Below are 21,165 nucleotides of genomic sequence, written 5' to 3' on the forward strand. Positions count from 1 at the left end.
CTGGGAGGACAATATATCACTCAAAAGAGAAGGGCCAAGAGCTAGAATTTCTCATTAGCTGATTCTCGATTAGAGGACAGAACGGCATTCATTGCTGACACTTTCGCAGAGGCAAAAAACAGTTTAAGGTTTTAAATAGAAAAACACCATCATTAAGTCAAGCCCTTTCTTGGCCAAATTAGAATAAACAGCTTGGAATAAACCTCTAACTAGAATTTCAAGAGTTTTAAAATGGAATGAACTCACTGTTTCATCTTTTAGGATAATGTTCCAATATTTTCCTTCACAAATAATAAAATAGCTGATAACTTAATATGGAAAATACTGATGTTATTGGATAAAGTTCTGAGCCTAATTAACACAAGTCTCCTTGCTGACTTACTCTGCCCTGTAGGTTCATAATGATATAAACCTAATATATAATATGAATAGAAACTGAGAATGATGTCTAAGGGTGCAGTCATAAATAACTTAGTGTGCAAGCACAGGCTGGCCTGTGCCCAGACCACTGGGGTTTTATGGAATGGCAAAGCTACTATCACTTGCCAGGATTGAATATGTGTGGGGAGGGAGATGGGGTGGGGGTGGGCCAGGCCAGCCTGAGGTTCTTGCAGTGTTCAGAATGGGCCTGATACTATCATGCAAAGGCAGCAGGGCTTAGAGAGCACTTGACTGGATCATGGCAAGTGGTCCAATCTGAGCTTCTTTGCAACATTAGTCTGCCAGCTCGAGCAGCAAAGAGGCATGTTTAACTGCCACCGCTCTATTTTCTACCCTGGACAGGACAAGTGACAGAGCTATGGATATGGTGGTGGTGGTCATGCCACTCCATCAAGCCCTGTAGTTGACAGCCAGAGGGGTGCATGATGCTCTGAAGACTGTAGCTATTTTGTAACCTACCCTGAGTGGTCCATATAAGTACAAGACAAATCCAAAAATAGATGCATTTGGGTTAAAAATGTTATGCATTTAATTTCAAACCATATATATATATATATTTGATGGCTTTGGCATTAACAGAATTTAGTTTCTTATACTCATTACACTCTGTGAATGAATTTGTATGCTACATGCTTTTTGGGATACAATATGTTTCTAATTTGTATGAGCAAATTTATCCACATAACTGAATTTATGATTGCATGGAATGACCACACTAATTTTGATTTAGCTGTTCATCCTACCACGCTTGCATGAACGCTTGGCTTTATTATAAGAAAGAGTTCAGCTACATTCAATACAATTTCCCACAGTTGTAGAAATGCAAGTATTTGCAGAATCACATGCTAACTCCCTTCATTTTGTGGATGTATGATTTTGGTTTAGGCATATTTAGATTAATCTCCAACCGTAAATTGTTGGGTTTCATTAAGAATAACCTTTTGCATGTTTCCCCACCCCACCCCACCCCACAACTGTAAGATGTAGTTTTAAATACCTTCCCCCCACATGACTCTAAAGGTTGTGCTGCAAGAATTAATCTTTATACAACATTAAAAGGCTAATCTTAATGCTACTTTTAAAATATGTGAGTAAAAATGGTGAAACCTAACCACAAATGCTGTAATGAGAGACCACCCTTTGGAAATCGCTATTGGTTTGTCTTAGTGCTTTTAGCTGGAGAAAGCAGGCTTATCTCACCAGAGAGTTTACAATTGTAACCTTGAATAATTAGATCTGAACTGGAACAACAACAACAACAACAACAAAGTGGCAGTGCTGTTAGCATTGAATGGCTTGGCCTAGCTACCTTTTGAATTTCACACAATGCCCCAGAGTGATGCTTGGCTGGAATCACTATGAGAAATGTAAGAGAGTACAGTCAAACCTCGGCTCCCAAATGCCTCTTTTTTGGAACATTTTGGCTCTCAAACACTGAAAACCAGGAAGTAAATGCTCCGGTTTTCTAATGTTTTTCGGAAGCTAAACGGGCTTCCAGAATGGATTGCCCTTGACAACCAAGGTTTGACTGTAGCTAGATCCAGTTGTCTGGCAGTGATTCGAGTGCCAGGGCAGATTTTAATTTTTTTAATGGAGGTTAAGGGCAGGGGTGGATCTACGCTCATGGTTTTTATCACTAAAAAAGAGTTAAGGAATGATTCTGATAACCATATGGCCATGTGGTGTTCTTTTTTAGCATTCATAATGCATTATTAAAATGTGAGACCAGAGGGTGCTGCAGAGCAACCAGCTACAAGAAACCAATGGAGTGGAAATAAAGCAAAAGCGAAACCAAAGAGAATTTTTCCTGTCTCGACGCTTTAGAATAATATTTCTAATACCATTCTAATAATGTTCAAAAGGCGAGTGGAGATCCAGCCCACGTGCGAGCAGTGAGCCTTGCAAATATATAGGTGTTCCCAGCAGCTGCCTATGGATACCAGGTGCTGTCACTAGCCCTGGATGGGTACTAAAGCTGGACTAGAGCTGAAGCAGCCTAAGACTTTTTTGTTCACAATTTGTTCCAGGTAAGGACCACAAGACAATAAAGCCAAAAACCTGGAAATAATGTCTGAACAAAGCAAATGATAATGTAGTTATGGAAACCACCAGTTATTGTTGTTAACATTTACTGTATTGGCCTGAATATAAGCCTCACTTTTCCCCCATATTCTGACTGTGAAAGGTTTAAGTGCGGCTTATATTTGCGACCTTACAGTGTGCAGCTAGGAGTGCAGGGCAAACAGTGCCAGGAGCAGAACAAAGCGGTGCCTGCCCTGTGCATATTCTCCCGTCCTCTCCCCCAAGGCCAGGAAAGGAGAGAGGGAAAGGAAGGGGAAAGGCCTCCAGCAATGCAGCGTGGCTCCCCACCACCCCCAATATGCAGCCAGGAGCAGCGAGTAATGGAGGAACTTATATTCAGGTCCCCCCCCCCATCAATTTTAAAGGTGCAGTTTATATTCGGTTGCAGATTATGTTTGGGCCAATACAGTGGTACCTCGGGTTTTACATATGCTTCAGGTTACATACACTTCAGGTTACAGACTCCGCTAACCCAGAAATACTACCTCGGGTTAAGAATTTGCTTCAGGATGAGAACAGAAATTGCGTGGTGGCGGCAGGAGACCCCATTAGCTAAAGTGGTGCTTCAGGCTAAGAACAGTTTCAGGTTAAGAACGGACCTCCGGAATGAATTAAGTACTTAACCCAAGGTACCACTGTATAGTGGCAAAATGTATGCTGGAGGCTGTACAAAATACAGTCACTGGAAAGTAGCCTGAAGATTGAGAGGCAAACTGTAAACAAATGTGTGCCTCAAAGCAGAGAGATGTGGCAGTAACTGGAAAAAACTGCACCTGCTGAATTTCTGCCTAGCAGATAGCTTGCAGATTCTCTTTTCCCTCTTGGAATAAGAGGAGCAAATGAAGTTGGTGTCATAGTAAATTTGCCACTGAAATGGGTCTCAATGGAGGCTACAGAATGCAGCCGCACACCAAGGAGTGCAACAAATTAGAACCCCTTTTCCGCTGCAGAATGGCGCTCTCTCCTGCGCCTGCACACCTTGCATTCCTGACCACATTCATCTGTAACAATCTCTCATTAGTTGATAAAGTGCAGTTGTTAGAGACACTTTCTGCACCTTTAGCTCCTTTGTCTTCAATCACCACCATCCGTGGCATTTCAAAAAGTCAAGTGGGGAGGATTAGACTCAGCTGGAGAAGAAAAATATCTCGGTAAAGATAACAAACACCAATCAGAATGGGAAGCACATTTACAAAGGCAAAAGTCAACACCCCCCCCCCACACACACCTTTGAGTTTTAGCAGCAAGAAAGGAAAGAGGCTCTGCCCAGTGAGCAAGCTCCTGCTTTGGAGGTTCTTTTAATGATAGAACAGAAAGACCCTCATACAAAGCAAATTCCTGTTTCCATTCTCCCTACATTGTTACCTCTATGCACAATTGGGAAACCCAGGGTGAAAGACCAGGAGGATGTGGAGCAGAGGGCAACAGGCATCACTCTACATCTGCAATAATGGTCACTCTCTCCAGACCTTTAGCCAAATCATGAAAGAGCCAGATTTGAGCAGGGAGCCAGATACTCACTTGACAGCCCTGCACCAAGTCACCCCTGTGCAAATGCCTGAAGAGCACCTTGTCCCAAATCTTGTTTATCCTGCCTCCACCTCCAAATCCATCCATTTCAGTGATTTCAATAAATTCCCAAGGCTCCCAACATTTCCCTCCTAACAAATTCCCAAGGCTGCTTAATAAGAACCAATGCAACAATAAAACAGCATAAAATGCAAACTAAATTTAAACGATAAAGCACACAGTTTAGATGACTGGCATATATGCAAAGTTAAAGAAGAAGAATAGCAGGCTGTGTTAGCCCTTGGGAAAATTACATTTCCTAGTTGAAGAGAAGAGCCTTCTTTCTTCATGCTTGCCAGCACAAACAGAGCACCAGCAATGTAAATGCATGGGAAAGAAGCCCATTGCCCTGATACAGGGTATAACTTTATTAGAATCCATTTGGATTGGTTCAGATTAGCCAAGAAACTTTCAGAACCCAGGAAGTTGTCTTCTACTGAGTCAGACCATTGGGACATCTTGCTTGGGACTGTTTAGGCTGACTGCCAGCAGATCTCTGGCATCTCTCCCAGCCCTTCCTGGAGCAGTGACCGACGCTGGGCGCTCAAATTTCAGCTGCGCCCTGTGTGACGCTAACATACAGTGCCCCCTACCTCTCATGTTCCATTCTACAGGAATGTTTTGCCATCCCCTTCATCACAGCAGCTAGTGAGGCCATACCAGTCATGCCACCCTAAAACCATCTACCTGGAGAGGCCAAGGATCAATCTGCCCCTGAGCCAAAATCCTTTGATTAGCTAATTTCCTTATTAGCAAAGCCAATACGAGTCTGGGAGGGTTAGCCTAGCACTGCTCTATTATTACATTTACTCTTCAAGTACCTTCAGCATGAGCAATAGCCAATGTGGTGCTCTCTAGAGGTTGTTGGCCTAACTACAACTCCTATAAGCCAGCATGACCCAGGGGTCAAAGAACAACTGGTACTATGTGGGCTATTCCCACAGGACATGGGGTAAAGTGCTTGCCTCAGGTGGCAGAAGTGGAAGAGGTCCACCCCGCTCCACTGCTTCCACCACCAAGAGGGAGGGATTCTGGTGCACAGCCCTGTCACATATTTGCCCCACTCCTGTGTGGAGAAGCTGATTGACTGGCAACACTTTGAGGAGCACCCTGGCACCTGCCATGCTCAGCAAGAGCCAGGGCTTTCCTGTGTGCCATGTAGCCTCTCTGGGCTCCCTCTCTGGGATGGGCAGGGTTGGCTGACTGGCAACCTGAACAGGAACACTCCCACTAGAAGGTAGGGACCAGGGGCACACTGGGGCCCCCACATTAAGGGAGCCCAGTGTCACGTGATGCATCCCATCCCTGGCTGCGCACAAGCATGTGCCTGGTGGCAGGGGATGGCGGCCCCCTCAATATTGGGGGGGGATCAGCCCCCTGCCCACAAATATTGAGGGGGCCAAAGCCTACTGCCCCCTATAGTTAGTGCCCCTGGTGAGTGCAGCTTTTTGTTTCAGATCCCGCTTGTCCAGGTCTAGTGTTGTGTCCAAGTTTCCTTCCAAACTGAGAACATGCTTTTACCAGAGGAGTGTGAGACCCTTCCCACCCCCACAGTCTCTATAAAATCCAACACATCAGCCTGGCTATTTCAGTAATGAAAAGAGTTCTTCCCAACATTTTCCAGAGCTCCTTGCAGTATCAGAGTCCCTTATGTCATATATGCTGGCTTATATATTAGTTCTATCTGTGTCTCAGTTTCGACTATCGAATTCGTAGCGTTTTGCTGAATCAGCTTCTTTGCCACGCTAATAGAGCCAAGTGTCAATTTCCCTCCATCACATATATATATGTGCCAGTCATTAAATTGTAAAAAATCATAAATCATAAATCAGCAAGAATATTTTCTTCTCAACCTCCCTTTCCCTCTCCCCTGAATGAAGAAGGCTCCCTGAATGGGACACTTTTATATATTGAAATCATTTGTGCTTTCTAGAAAAAGTCAGCTGTTTCAGCTGGGTATTCAGATGGAGTAGCCACCATTAGTGGTTCCTTAGCAACAGCGCAGGCACACCTGGGCTACCACTGACCTGCTGCTGCTGCTGTACATTATTTAGAGAGAAACCTGTGTTAATTATAAAGTGTAAAGGAAATGCATCACCACAGTTCTGGTAAATGCTTCTCCCCTTAAATATTTTAAAAGGCACCTGAATTTTATAAATTTAATTTAGGTGTCAAACTCTCTCGTTTTTAATGAAAGCCAACAGTGGATAGAAATTCAAGTGGCATTTAATTATTGTCCTAACTTTGAAATTAAACAAAACAGGATTTCTGTGGAGACCAAAATGAAAAATAATAATCAACTGTTATTTCTTGTTTCAATTTCATAACTAGTACATTATTTTATGGTGTGATTCAGTGGTCAGAGTATTTCAGCCATGTTATTTTGCTAAGTCCTTATGACCACTGCCCTATAAGGTAAATCAGTCACCAGGGTCATCCCCTTGATGTAGGCAGAGGCGAATGTGTTGAGGCTGAGACAATAATGATTGCTGAAGATAGCTAGTGGGTTCATGGCAGAGAAGGCATTCAACCTTTTCTCCACTGTGGTACACCAGCTCTCCAATGGACCTCAGCAGTGGTGAAGTGAGAAGTTCTGAAGTAACAGAGGTCATCATGATAGTCATGTCCCCAAGAGAGCCCAAAATTGCTGAAATTCAACCTTATTCTGGAAGTGAGCTCAGAGATGTTTTCTTCTGCCTTCATAGGTTCAACTTGTAAAGCACACTGAGGGTTAACAAAATACCTTCAGCCAGATGAAATGTACCACATCAGAAAAAGGAAATAAATATTTGTCACAAAAACTTTGAGAGCTTGATTATCACCTCACTCACTTGCCAGAGCAAGGAGAGTCTTTCAATTACCACAGTGCTCCAACCTTGGCTCTGGAGAAAGTCCTGGGGCTGTGCATTCCCTTCCCACTCAAAGCTCTGGACCTCAGTTTCTGAAGAAAATTATAGGGAAGGGTTGGAGGAGGGCCTATCTGGGTAGTAGGACATCTGCTTAGAAAGCAGAAGGTCTCAGGTTCAATCACGAGCATCAGACAGATGGGAATTGTCTTCCATCTGAAAAATGGAGAGCCACTGTCAGTCAGTGTAGAAAATACTGAGTTAGATGGACCAATTGCATAACTGAGTGTAGGGCACCTTCCTATATTCCTATGATATAATGATTATGACATGAAGAATGTGTTCCACAAGCTTACAGTATGGACTTATCTATGCACCACAGACTCTGTAGTAGTCAACATCAAATGGTTGGTAGCTTCTCCGACTTTGTGCTCTCTTTCAGACTTGAGAATATACCCCTCTTAGCATGAGCAACAAAAATGAAATAAAATCTGAAGATGGATTTTTCATCTGTAGATAGGTCATTCCAGCGTGTGCACGAAGAGCAGTGCCTTCCTTGGTTTAAAATACAGCCTCTGTTATGACGAGGTGGGAAACCGAGGTCGTAGTTTTCAATCACACACCCCAGCGCATGTTCCATTAGCATGAATTTCCTGAAGTGATTTGCTGTAAATTTCTATTATTATTTCAGCCTCAGTCTATTGTAGGAGACAGCAAGTAGATCGGCTTCCAAAGAGGTAATCATAATTCAATTCAGAGGACATTTTCCATGCACGCGCTCACAAGACGTGCTAACAAACATTAATGGCAAGGCTTTAACACATGCTATGTAATTCACTTAAATAAGCACAGTCTAGCAGAACTATTTCACCACTGCCACCACCTTGTTCTTTCCACCTGTTATGGTTTCTTAAGGTGTTAACATATTCTCAGGTGAGTCATCTTATTCCCTGCTTTGACCATGGCAGGCTTCTCATTTCTTCTTGCCAGTGGTTTCTCTCTTATCACAAGGCTAGGAAAGAGAAATCTAGAGCCCTGGAGAGTTATCCTTGTCTTCCCAGGGTTAGGTTACCTATTGTACCAAGGGAATTAAAGGCGGGGGCATGTAGTCCCCTTTACAGCAATGGTTCCTGCTGGCCAAGGCAACCAAGTTGATTAAGGGTTTTATGTTCTTAGCGGCCTGTCTGTGAACATTTGAGAAGAGCAGCCCTCCCGACATCAGCATCACTGCTGCCCAAGTGGTCACTGGCAAGAATGCCAGATTGGCAAGGACAATCTCCACGGTGCTGTTGGATGACCTTGCCACTGCCCCTCCACGCCCCATCTAGGAATGGACAAGAAATCCAATTCAGTTCACTTTTACCCAATTTCCAAAACAATATGTGAACCAAAGCACAGCCTCCTTTTCCCTCAGAGCACCACACTTTCCAGTGTGGTTTAAAAATCAATCTCTCTTCCCAGGGAACTCTGGGGATTGTAGCTCTGCAAGAGTCTCCTAACAATTCTCAGCATCGTAAGGAACTTCATTTCCCTTTGGGAGAAGCTATAGAAGCTATAGAAGCCCCCTCTTCTGCAACCAGCATTAGAAATGCTAGCCAACAGCAGGCAACCACCATTTTTTGAAGGCTAGTAATTTTTGTGGACTTGCAGCTGTCTTGCAGTGCAGTCCTATAGATGTATACTCAAAAGTGAATCCCATTTTGTTCAATGGGATACTCCCAATAAGTGGGTTTAGCCTTACACTCTGCCTCTTGCTCCCTGGGACTTCTCTTCTATCCTCTTTTCTTAGAATCACAGAATTGGAGAGTTGGAAGGAACCATGAGGGTCATCTAGTCCAACCCCTGCAATGCATGAATATTTCACCCAATGTGGGACTCAAACCCATGACCCCAAGATTAACAGTCTCATTCTTTAGCAACTACTCTTACCCTCCTCTTTTCTCAGTTTGATTCCCATGCCTACCTTCATTGAAATCACTTACTGATATGCTAACTCCAAGAGCAGCTATGATTGGGACATTTTATTTTATTTTAGATGAGCATCAAGGTTTTAAAAAAGTTGACAATAAGTATATAAAATACAATGTTAGAGAAAGCACCCTCTGCCAGATATACCCCCCCCCATGCTTTGAGTTTGGTTACTGATTTTTTTTTTTGTTCCCTGCCTCTACAGAGGAGGGTGATATTTTCCATCGAGAGAGCCACATGTCAGTGATGACGGGAGCAATGATTGTAATTTTTATCTTTTCTACATATGCTCCTTCACCCCTCTCTATTTTCCATCCAAGCAAGCGAAAAACAAGCAAGGACACATTCCAGCCAAGCAAAAACACTCAAGGCGAGGGCAAAGCAAGGCTAATGAGGGCCACTGGTGGAGGAACAGGAGTGCGGGGGGAGTGGACTGCCCCTGGCACCACTATTCCGGTAGGGTGCCATCACGGCGGGCCCCCCAGACACGCACCGTGCATCACCCCTGCATGCAGGGCACCACACCCCTGCAGGCGGCATGCCATGCACTCACGGACGGTGTACCACGCCTCTGGGATGTGTGCCATGCCCCCGTCTGCTCTCTGCCCCCAGTAGTGGAGCATGCAGCTTTGCCACTGATGAGGGGAATGAACTCAAGAGAGGGGGTGTGTCTGGAAAGGGAGTGTAGTATAGGGAGAGTTCTAAGGGCCAGAGAGAAAGGTCTGGGGGTCATATCTGGGTTCCAGGCTAAGGAACCCCAGCCATGATCTATTAGTAAGCTTGCAGTCTGTAGCTTGCAGTCAATGAAAAATGAATTTTGTTTATTGATAGCCTTCAGCCATTGGAAGAGGCTTGGGGTTGCAATGCACAAGCTCCAAATATGTGCTCATTTTAAGCATACATTTGTACTTATTATTTTCATTAGTGTGTTCCATCTTGTCTATCTGTTTTTGTTTTTATTTTACTGGTTTTATGTTTTATTTTTTAAAAAAAATTCTTGTACTGGACATAAGTTAGGCTTTTTCCTAAATAAAAAATTAAAAGAGCTATTAAGCAACTCACACACCTATTTATGGCCATCTATTTTCTACTGACCACATCTTTCCTTTCTTCCCACATTTGGAATGATGAGTTTCCACCTTTCACTAGGAAAAAGAGAGAAAAGAGCAGTCGCTCACCATGCGCTGTTAATTCATAATACATGAAACCTTTAAACGAGAATGAATAACCATTAAACCACAAAAGCAGACTGGTGAGTTCAGCTTAAAACTTACCAGATGGCATTCAAAGTGAAATATTGCCATATCAGACATCACAAGTAAGTCCCAAAAGGTGTCAATTTCACATTGTCTCTCTGGCCCCTGGGGATTTTCCTGTTTAGGGCATAATATGCCTATAATAGAAAATGATAGACTTCTTGGCCATGAAACAGATTCTTTAGCCCATGGAGAGTGAGAGAAAAGCAGCCATTCATGTGAGTCCAGCAAGTGAATCATTACAGTTGAATGAAAATGAACTTTGTTGAACCCCGGACACTGTATTTTTCACAGTTAAAATTCATTCCAGCCTATTGCAACTGATCAGACCCCTTGCTTACTATATTTCCACCAGCCTTTATCTTTATTTATCCATTTCCTTGTGATAATTGTAGTACTTCTTTTATTCAAGGTAACTTTCCCTTCTCACCTACTTCCAAGCAAAATGAGTCCAGATTATTTGTAGATTACTTTGCAGGTAATGCACACTATTCTTACAGAGTATCAGAAAACGCATCAGTAAACAATTAAGGCTGAAATCCTATGCCTTGAGTCCCATTGAACTATAATTGGATTTACTTCTGAGTCAGTATGCCTAGGATTGTAATGAAAGATGCGGGAGGGAAATCAAAAGGCTCTTGAATCACAGAAGGTGTTATGCAACACTTGGTAACATCAAGTGTTGTTCGACTCTTTCTTGGAATGCTGAAAACCACCGGCCAATGTTTTCTGTTTCTCAGGGGACTTGTTCCGTCCTTTTGAGGCTTCAAATAGGCCCAGCTAAACAGTTATGCCCTTTCATTATGGACACTACTATGGGTGAATGCCAACGACAGCTGTTGCAACTCTGACAGAGTTGCCAACTTTTGATTGGCAAAAGTTTAAAAATGCTAGCCTTCTAGAATAGGCTAGCAGCCTAAGTGGAGTTGTGTCAGAGGGAGAAGTTGGTGATAGAACAAATGGGATCAGTCTGAGGTGGGATTACAATGGCGAATATCTTTTGTCAGCCTTCCTCTGGTGTTTACTGTCTTTTTGAACCGTCATGTAAACCAGGGTCAGGAAAATGCAGTAGCTGTATTTGGATATAACAATAAACTCTGGTTTATCATTATGGAATGAGTCCAGGTAAGTTTTTGGCTCACAAACTTGTCCCTCACTTCCTCTGTGCCAGAACTAGGAATATTAGACACTTTCACTGCAATTGTTGACCATTGTTTAGTGTTATATCCAAACTGAGACCAACTGTGGTTAATCTTAACCATGTTTTACTGAGATTTCAAACCATGATTTATGAAGTGGGCTTGTATCAATAAGCCACAGTTCAGATTAAGCAAAGCTGCAGTTAGGTAGAAATGAAAGCAAAGGTTTCCAGTTGCCTTCTCACAGTCATGCCAGAGGTAAGAGGACGTGATTATGTATGAGGCAGAGGCTCACCTAGGCTAATTCCTGTCATGATCTTTTTTTCTGAAAACAGCCACAATGCAATGTCACAATACAAGGTAAGTAGGAATAATGTGACCTAAGGATGTTGTTTTCAGAGGCATACTTAGGGTTCCTTGTGCCCTTGGCAAGGAGCTGTATTGATGCTTCCCCCTGGGGGAAAAAATCTGAGGTGGTTGCCTGGACAGGAAGAACATGCCTCCTTGAGGCTGGATGGGGTGCACATGCTGCTCTCTGCCCGGAAGCTGCTCTAAAGACCCCTTTCCATCCCCTCCTACATCATCACCAGCTTTTCCTGCTGGAGATCCCAGTGGATTCCTTCTTCAGGGAAAGCAGGTGCTGGAGTGCTGAGCCCAGAGGTAGGGGTTGCATTCCAGCTGTCACAGGAGGACTACAAACACCTACTAGGTGCTTTTTATGGCCTTCAGAGCCCAAGTGCTAGGTATGACTCTGGTTGTTTTTAGTACTAGTATAACATATAGTTCAGCTCTGTAACAGAGCAGAAAGCTGAAAACATTCCTCTAGAACAGTGTTTCCCAACCTTGGGCCTCCAGCTGTTTTTGAACTACAATTCCCATCATCCCTGACCACTGGTCTTGCTAGCTAGGGATGATGGGAGTTGTAGGCGAAAAACATCTGGAGGACCAAGGTTGGGAAACACTGCTCTAGAATACTAGAATACTGCTTACCCTTTGGAGCAGTACATATCTACCAGATTATCTCAGTGCTGTTCCTCCTTCTTCCTACACTGATGTTCAAAAACGAGAGAAAAGATTCCAGCATTGTACTAATAGGGAAGGAAAGGTAGGAGGGTTGGCATTCTGCCTCCTGGCCCAATCAAAACACACAATGGGAGGTAGGGTGTCAATTGGCTTCCTATATTGCATTGATTGGGAACTGTTGGCTATCTGACCATGTGCCCAATTAAGGCTTACTCTCCATACCTGTAAGGCCAAGGAAGCAATGTATTGTGTTTATACCATTCTTCAGGCTTGCTCTTGTGGTGAAAGGGAAGAGCATGGAAATCAAAGAGCAAATTTTAGCTGTGTTGTGGAGGTAGTAGGAGCAGGAACTGGTGAGCAGACAACGAGCAAGAGCAGAGAAATATAAGGCTGAGAAATTGTGCCTTGGTAGCGTTCTGTGAATATTCTCTGCATTGAAAGCATTTACATTGCCTGTGAACACCTTTCTTTTTAAATCAACTCCCACAGCCTTTCCAAACAAATTTATTTTGGGTCTGGCCTGTTTAGGAGAAACATAAAATGTATTTTACAAGGGGAGCCCTTTAAGACATGGGATCGGTGGACTTTGGAGAGCGTGGCCTTGTAATTTGCAATTGACGGGTTTCGTACCTTTAGAGCTTCCCTGCCAAATCAAGAGATTGTTCTCCAAAGACAGTCAGCTGGGTAAATGTCAGGAGCTCAAAAAGTAAATTATAGTGCAAACAGCTTTGATATTTCTATGAAATGTAAGTAAAGCACATTTATTTCTAAAATACAGAATTTTATTTAAAACAAGTGAAGGAAAAAAAAAACCCTCTTGTGACCTTTATGAGATTCCAAACAGTGACGAATTTGGTCATTACAAATAACCTTTTCCGAGCAAGTGCTTTACCAAGTGGGACCTTCCTTAGAGTAATATGTGGATTAATTTCCTTTCAGCAAAACAGCTCCAAAAATATAGGACCCTTATAAGTTATTTAATCTTCAGGAGAGTTTTAACAAGAACAAAAATAAAACAAAAGGAGTATCTACTAAGAGCTTCCTCCTTTTAACATAGCTTTTAGAAAGAAACATTTTATGCCTCACCTGTGAATATCACAGGCATGTGGTAGCAATTCTGCTCCACTGAGACAGTTGTAGTTATATTTTTGAGCAACAGTGACAGCATCTCTGTTTCTAAATTCCATGTGTTTATTTATAGGCTACCCTTGTGGGCACAGCCCACTCAAGGCGGCTTACACAGCATAAACACGCACACAATGCAAGAAGCTTATGATAGCAGCAGCACCATAAATCACTTAAAACAGACCACTAGAAAAAATAAAAATAAAACAGCAATATAATATTCGCATAGCAATCCATCGTTAAATAGCTCTCTAACAGTGAAACATTTATTTAGGTAAAAATGCACTTAGGAGTTTGTAGTGTGGGGCCAAACATACCTCTGAAGGTGTGTGTTCAGTAATCCAAGGGCCACCTTGCACACACAACGTGAGAGATCATGGCATGTACACCCCCTCCAAATAAACACAGTGGAACCCCATCCTCTTCCACGCAGCTACTTAAACAGGTTGGGCCCCTTTAAGAGTTGCGGTTCCACTCATCAGAGGAAGATCAGCTGCTTAAAGAAAGCTGCTGCTCAGAGAAACTGCAATCCTAGTTAATGCTCAGTCTGGGTTTGGCGGTTATTAGAGCAACATTCAAGCCTTTCTTGTCTGACTCCCAGTCTAGGCTCTACTTGGAGCTATCCATGGTGCTGCCCATCCATCTTGTTTGCCTTTTACACCTTGTTCTCTGTTTGCTTGGTCTTGTTTAATGGGATCTCCCCGCTGCTTTGTCTGACCTTGCCTTGCCGGCATATAACCCCACTTGGGCTAAAACCCTCTGACATGGGCAGCCACTTGGAATGAGCACTACGTCTCCTTGGACCCCTGGCTCTATCCTGCCTGTCTCCCCTGCTTGAACCCAGAGTGCAGCTTGAATCGTTTACCCTGTTCAGCACAGAGATGACCAGTGTATTTAGTTTAAACTTTGGATTTGCACAGCCTGATCCCATACATATTTACTGAGAAATAAGTTCACTGGGGGATGTTCCTATTCCTAGTAAGTGTGCATAAGATTGCAGCCTCACTTTCAGAGCTCGCATGCATTTGAACTCTCCTTATCTTTCCTTCTGGGGATGCAGGTGCTGCTGTGGTCTAAACCAGAGAATCTAGGGCTTGCTGATCAGAAGGTTGGCAGTTTGAATCCCTGCGATGGGGTGAGCTCCTGTTGTTCGGTCCCAGCTCCTGCCCACCTAGCAGTTCGAAAGCATGCCAAGTGCAAGTAGATAAATAGGTCCCGCTCCGGCAGGAAGGTAATCGGCGTTTCCATGCGCTGCTCTGATTTCACCAGAAGCGGCTTAGTCATGCTGGCCACATGACCCAGAAGCTGTCTGTGGACAACTGCCTGCTCCCTCGGCCTATAGAGCGAGATGAGTGCCACAACCCCAGAGTCATCCGCGACTGGACCTAATGGTCAGGGGTACCTTTACTTTACCTTTACTATCTTTCCTTCTGCTTCTTGTTCCATTGCATTCTGTTTTTTAAAAAATATATTTATTAAGGTTTTACAGAACGAAAAAGGGGTTACATAATAAATGACATACAAAAGTGAAAATAAAGAAAGAAAAAGAAGAGAAAACAAGATGAAAAAATACAAAAATACGAGGAAAAACAATTCAAAATACAAAATACAAAGAAAAAAACATTTTTTAAAAAAACAAATCCATCTTTTCATATCTTATACTTCATTTACTTATTTCCCTGACTCCCTCACACCTCCCCTTTCTATATTCCAATTCACATTATTTAGTTCAGCAAATCCTTTCCCTCTTTGTTTTGAACTTAATCCAATATCTTAACAAATTGTAATTTTATATTTTCATCTGTTATTAATCTATTTTTACCAATTTATTTTAACCTTGTTGCTAAAACCACTTCGTTTCAATCCAACATCATTTTAACTTTCATTAATTTTACAATACTTCTGCAAATAATCTTTAAATTTCTTCCAGTCTTCTTCCACCACCTCTTCTCCCTGGTCCCGGATTGTGCCAGTCATTTCCGCCAATTCCATATAGTCCATTACTTTCATCTGCCATTCTTCCAGAGTGGGTAGATCTTGTGTCTTCCAATACTTTGCGATGAGTATTCTTGCTGCTGTTGTTGCATACATAAAAAATGTTCTATCCTCCTTTGGCACCAATTGGCCGACCAAGCCCAGGAGAAAGGCCTCTGGTTTCTTCAAAAAGGTATATTTAAATACCTTTTTCATTTCATTATAGATCATCTCCCAGAAAGCCTTAATCTTTGGGCACGTCCACCAAAGGTGAAAGAATGTTCCTTCTGTCTCTTTACATTTCCAACATTTATTATCAGGCAAATGATATATCTTTGCAAGCTTGACTGGTGTCATGTACCACCTGTATATCATTTTCATAATATTCTCTCTTAAGGCATTACATGCCGTGAACTTCATACCTGTGGTCCATAACTGTTCCCAGTCAGCCAACATAATGTTGTGTCCCACATCTTGTGCCCATTTAATCATAGTGGATTTAACCATTTCATCCTGAGTATTCCATTTCAGCAGCAAGTTATACATTCTTGATAATATCTTAGTTTTGGGTTCTAACAGTTCTGTTTCCAATTTTGATTTTTCCACCTGGAAGCCAATTTTCTTGTCCAAGATATAAGCCTCCCTTATTTGAAAATAATGAAGCCAATCTCGCACTTTGTCTTTTAATTTCTCAAAACTCTACAATTTCAATTTATCACCCTCCTGTTCCAAAATCTCCCAATATTTCGGCCATTTGGCCTCCATATTGAGCTTTTTCAGAGCCTTCGCTTCCATCGGTTCCATTGCATTCTGAATGGTTTTTCCTCTTTTAATTCTTATCTTCTTAAGTCTTGGAATCCTTTCCAAATATCAACCATATTCATCTCCCCCATTTCTGAAAAACATTTATCCTGTAAATATTGGCACACATCCTTGTTCTCCTACAATAATTAGTGTGTTCTTTAGCACTCCTTATGTGTTCAAAACTTTTCACACACAGGAACTTATTGATCCCCACAGGAGTCTGGAAGGTACATAGCAACAAAGGAAGCTGCCTTATTATTTTTATTTTTTAATATATAATGAGGCAGAGCATTGGCCCATCAAGCACAGTCTTCTCTACACCAAGTGGCAGCAGCTCTCCAGTATTTCAGGTAGAGGTCTCTTCCAGCCCTACCTGCAGATGTTGGGGATTGAACCTGAGAACCTTCTGCACGCACAGTGGCTGCTCTGTCACTGATCAGCATGTTCCAGCTCCATCCTTGCCATTCCTTTGCTAGCTAAATAGCTGATGAATTGTCCAGGATGGTCAGTGGAAGTCTCATTCATGGAAATGAATTATCAAATGAATGGTGGTTTTGTGTGCGTCAGTAGTAGGGAGGTAACCTGACCACACTCCCCTGTAGTGTGATGCCACATCCAAGAAGAGAGGGAGAGCTGAAAGAACAGCACGTGGCAAATAATTTGTGGAAGGGGAGAGAAAGAATTGTCTAAAGGCATACCTTTGGGTTCAGGATCTATCTCTCTGGAATGTGATGTATAGTATTGGTCAGCTGTCTTGCAGAAGTGTATTTTCCTTTCCACTTACATTCTACTTGCATATCACAAACAAATATGCAAATATTGGGGCTTCCATTTGTTTGGCAGCAAATTAAAAATCAAAGCAAATTGGGAAGAACCATTCCTTCATTTTTCATTCATTGCAAAGAATATCTTATCATTAGGAAATGGGTGTGAGTAGGTTTTGTTTCATTAGCCCATCTGTAACCACTCAACACTCATTCAGGATCAGTTTAGGGTGGGGCTTACTCCATTCGTAGCAGTGGTGGCCTTCTTGGTGGATACAGTTTTAATTTCCCATGTTATTATTGAATAATTTGTGGTGGGAAACTGCTGCCACCACAAAAAAATTGGCTGCCAGCGGAAAGGGCTGTGATATGCCCAGAACTTGCCCCAGAAAGTCATAACATCTAACACATTGGGAGAATAAAATGTTAGCTATGTGGGGAGCAAAAAAACCTACACTAGTTAAAAGAATTTTAAGGGTGGGGAACTAGACACGAAACAGAATGCAGGTAATAAAATGAAAAATGACTTGAACAAATTCATAATGAAACAAATGTGGCTTTAATGGATGAGTAACAAAACAAATAAATAATAATAATAATAATAATTTTATTATTTGTACCCTGCTCTTCTGAATGGGTTGTCCCAGCCACCCTGGGCAGCTTCCAGCATATATAAAAACATAATAAAACATTAAAAACCTCCCTATACAGGGCTGCCTACAGATTGTATAGTTACTATTATTAGGTCTTTATTGGTAAAAATGAATGTAGCTACAAAATGGGGGGAGGGGTGGCATACCTCTAACACATATTGCAAAGAAGCCATAACACATAAATCCACCCAGTGCAGCCCCTGCCCCTGCCCTTCCTCACCCTTTGGGGAAGTGAAAAATGTGTCATTGGGGGAGAGAAGTGATGAGATGGCAGATTGCATAAAGCCATCTTGCAAACCGATCTGAGGTGAAATATGAACTTAAACAATGGCAGCTGGTAGTTTATACTTCTAAACAACACCAGCTCTACTCCATCCTTTCTCTAAGGAAGGATACAATAGTAATTTAAACATGGGATAAATAAACATTGCCAGGAAGTAGACTGCTAGTAAATGACCCTGCAACAAAAACATCAAAGCTGAATACGCATTTTTGGGAATCAAAATTCCTTCTTGAACATTTGCCTGAACACATGAGAGTTTAAAACATAGGTGAGCCAAGGATGCACATTTAAGTCCTACTTGCCATATCTCTGATCTCCCCTTTGTACAATGAGTGTAGAGTTCTGAAGCAGTCTGAACCATGGTAGGACAGGGTTGTTGATCCCAGGATGGTTTCTAAGTGCATTGAGCAGAACAGGTTTATAAACCGTCTCCAGACTTTTGCACAAAACACATAAAAGTCTCAGCAGGAGTCTGTCTTCTTGGAGATGTTTTAAACCTTTGTGTGTTCAGGCGAATGCTAGAATAGGGCTATAATCTTTGTAATCTGACACACCCTTCTTGGGAGTGACACCCATTGACCTTGAGGAGACTTAGACTGCAGTCTTATACCCACTTGAACTGGGACTAAGCCCCATTGCACTCAGCAGGACTTACTCCTGAGTAGGCATGTATAGGGTTCTACTGTTACTTCTGGACAACTGTGTGTAGAATCATCCTGCTAAAATTATTCAACAGCAAAAAGACAGATATACAGACAGTTCACATCTATGGCATACATTTAAAGCACTATTATACAACATTTAACTGTCACAGATTGCCCCCAAGAATACTGAGAACTGTAGTTTGTTAAGGGAACTGTAGCTCTCAACACCTTTAATAAATTTCAGTTCTCAGGATACTTTGGAGGAAGCCATGCTTGTCAAAGTGTGGGAGTGACCAGAGAATACAAATAGCAGGATCCTGACCCAGCAGTGGTGCGGGGTGGCGTGAGCAATGCATATGGGGTATGCTCCCTTTTAATTTATCCAGGGGCAGCTGAAAAATTCCCTGTATTTTGTGTATGAAATCTATCAACATGGGTTGCAATGGGAAGCTGGGAAGCTGTTGTACGTTTGGAATCTGCATTTGGAGTTCCACCTCCAGGAATACCCACATAAACAGCCTGCTACCCATCTAGTTGGCAGTTGGGGGTTGGAGAGAAAGGATCTCTTGAGACTGCTAAAATGTCACTTCAGCCATACCTTTCCTATTCTAGTTAGTATTGCCTAGCTAAATCCAAAAGCTGGCTTGGGAAATTTTCAAGCTGAATGGAGAAAATTAGCTTGTTTGAGCTGACAAAAATGGTTACTGGCATAGCCCAAGTTTTTTTGTCTGAAATGCATTATGGGAAACCAGGCTTCTAGAAAACAACCCCTAGTGGTCGCTTCTCAGGCCTTTGACAGGAGAGTCAATCAATTTATTGTATCTTATAAATCTAAGTTATTTTAAATTAAAAAAGGGTAGCTGTACTTAATAGACTTGCCTTTTTTCAGTGTTGAAATGTCACCTTTTCATGCTACAGTAATCAAAAAAATCTCTCCCCCCTCTCTTTTTTCCTGGTGTCAAATACATGCAAACTAAAATCCATCACTTTCACCCATTGTTAGTTGTCAGGTACAATTTCAGTTTTAATCGCTACATTCAAAATCACTATGCACTTCACACCGTCATTTTAATTTAAATGTCATTTATCCGCTAAAGTAGAAAAAAAGAATAAATAGGAAATAAGTGAATTCATTCTTGGGTGTAAACCTTTTCCCCTTAATGTGCCACTGTTAGAGCTTTTAAACAATCTGGCAATCAGACTGATTTTATGTTGCATTAACTTGCAATTATTAATAATCCATGGGTGGTTCCTCATGGCAGAATACACATCATCTCTGATGTACTGCTGCAGGGTTGGGCTAGCAAATCCTCATCTTCATAATAACTTGGCACTCTTACAACTCAAAGCAGCACTCCCTTTTGTGCTATGGCAAAACGAGTGATTCACCTGAGCAGCGTAGATATTCACAACCTTGATGGCACCTCTCGATCTTATCCTGTGTGGGACTTTACCTGTGCAGGTTGCAAGCATATGCTAGCTACGTGAAGCAATTGGAGTAAAGACTGCCTCGTTCACCTCACTTGATATCTAAATTCCCTTCAACCAATGGTGTCTTCTGGTCCATTAGAGTGAATGCCCCACAAACCTCAGCCTGCCCTCAGCCAGGCCTCACCTGCCCGCCTTCTTACTTACAACCAGGCAAGGGATATGGCTGCTTGTCACTGGATCAATCTCGACCTGTGTCTTCTGCCTTTCAGCCCAAATGGACACCAATGACTACTACTTTCAACACTCCGTATTACAGCCTATACAGTTTCCTGGACAGGTTAATCCTAGGAGGCAGGACTCCTGCTATTTAGGGTGTTACATTATGATCACCAGATGGCTTGACCTCTTCTCCAATGTTTCAGTGTAATATTGGGATTTCACCTTAGCACCAGCAATGGTTGCTGCTAAGACGACTGCCATTTGGCCAGTCCCAGAGGGCCATATGCCCCCTGCTCCAGCCACTGGGCATCTCTGGGACATTTGCGGTCAATTCCCCACTCTTTTCCCCACTGCACAACACAGTTAGTACAGATTAAGTTTCTGTCTTTCTAATAATTCTCTTCGTCCTCACCATTTAAAAGAGCTGCAGGTATCACAGCTTTGTTTCAATTAACTATTGGTTTTCTACAAATCACCCCCATGTTTCCTACATGCTGATGCTGTTCTTAATTTAGTAGTTTTGTTTGTTCGTGTTTCATTGGTTTAACTCTCACTGGAAACATCACTTATTTAAATTGCCTTCTAAGCAGAGAATTCCATGGCATGAAATTGGAATCTCCAAGGTGTGATTCTCATGCTAGTGGGGAGTGCATGTGCCCAGTGACATGGGTGGGCTGATTGGCTAGCAGGGTGGGTGCCATTTGGGTGGAAAGGGCCGGTGCCATCCCTACCATGAGACTGCATTATGCACATGCTTTTCCCCATGGGATGGAACTAGATGATGGAGACAAAACTTCTAATGTGTGCATATGTGAAGGGTGTTATATAGACTCCGTTTAAAGCAGTATCATGTCACTTTAAACAGTCGTAGATTTCTTCACAGAATCCTGGGAACTGTGGTTTGTTGGGAGAGTTGCTAGGAGACTCCTATTTCCCCACACAGA

The 21,165-nt window shown here is 42.4% G+C and overlaps 1 protein-coding gene across 2 annotated transcripts in view; it reads right to left on the bottom strand.

Moving 5' to 3' along the window:
• NEGR1 (neuronal growth regulator 1) overlaps positions 1–21,165 on the bottom strand; it is a 573,510-nt gene that overhangs the window by 542,729 nt on the left and 9,616 nt on the right. The gene's annotated exons all lie outside the window — the stretch shown is intronic.

The sequence above is a fragment of the Podarcis erhardii genome (assembly GCF_964252035.2).
Source record: "Podarcis erhardii genome assembly, chromosome: 6".
Classification (NCBI taxonomy): Eukaryota; Metazoa; Chordata; class Lepidosauria; order Squamata; family Lacertidae; genus Podarcis; species Podarcis erhardii.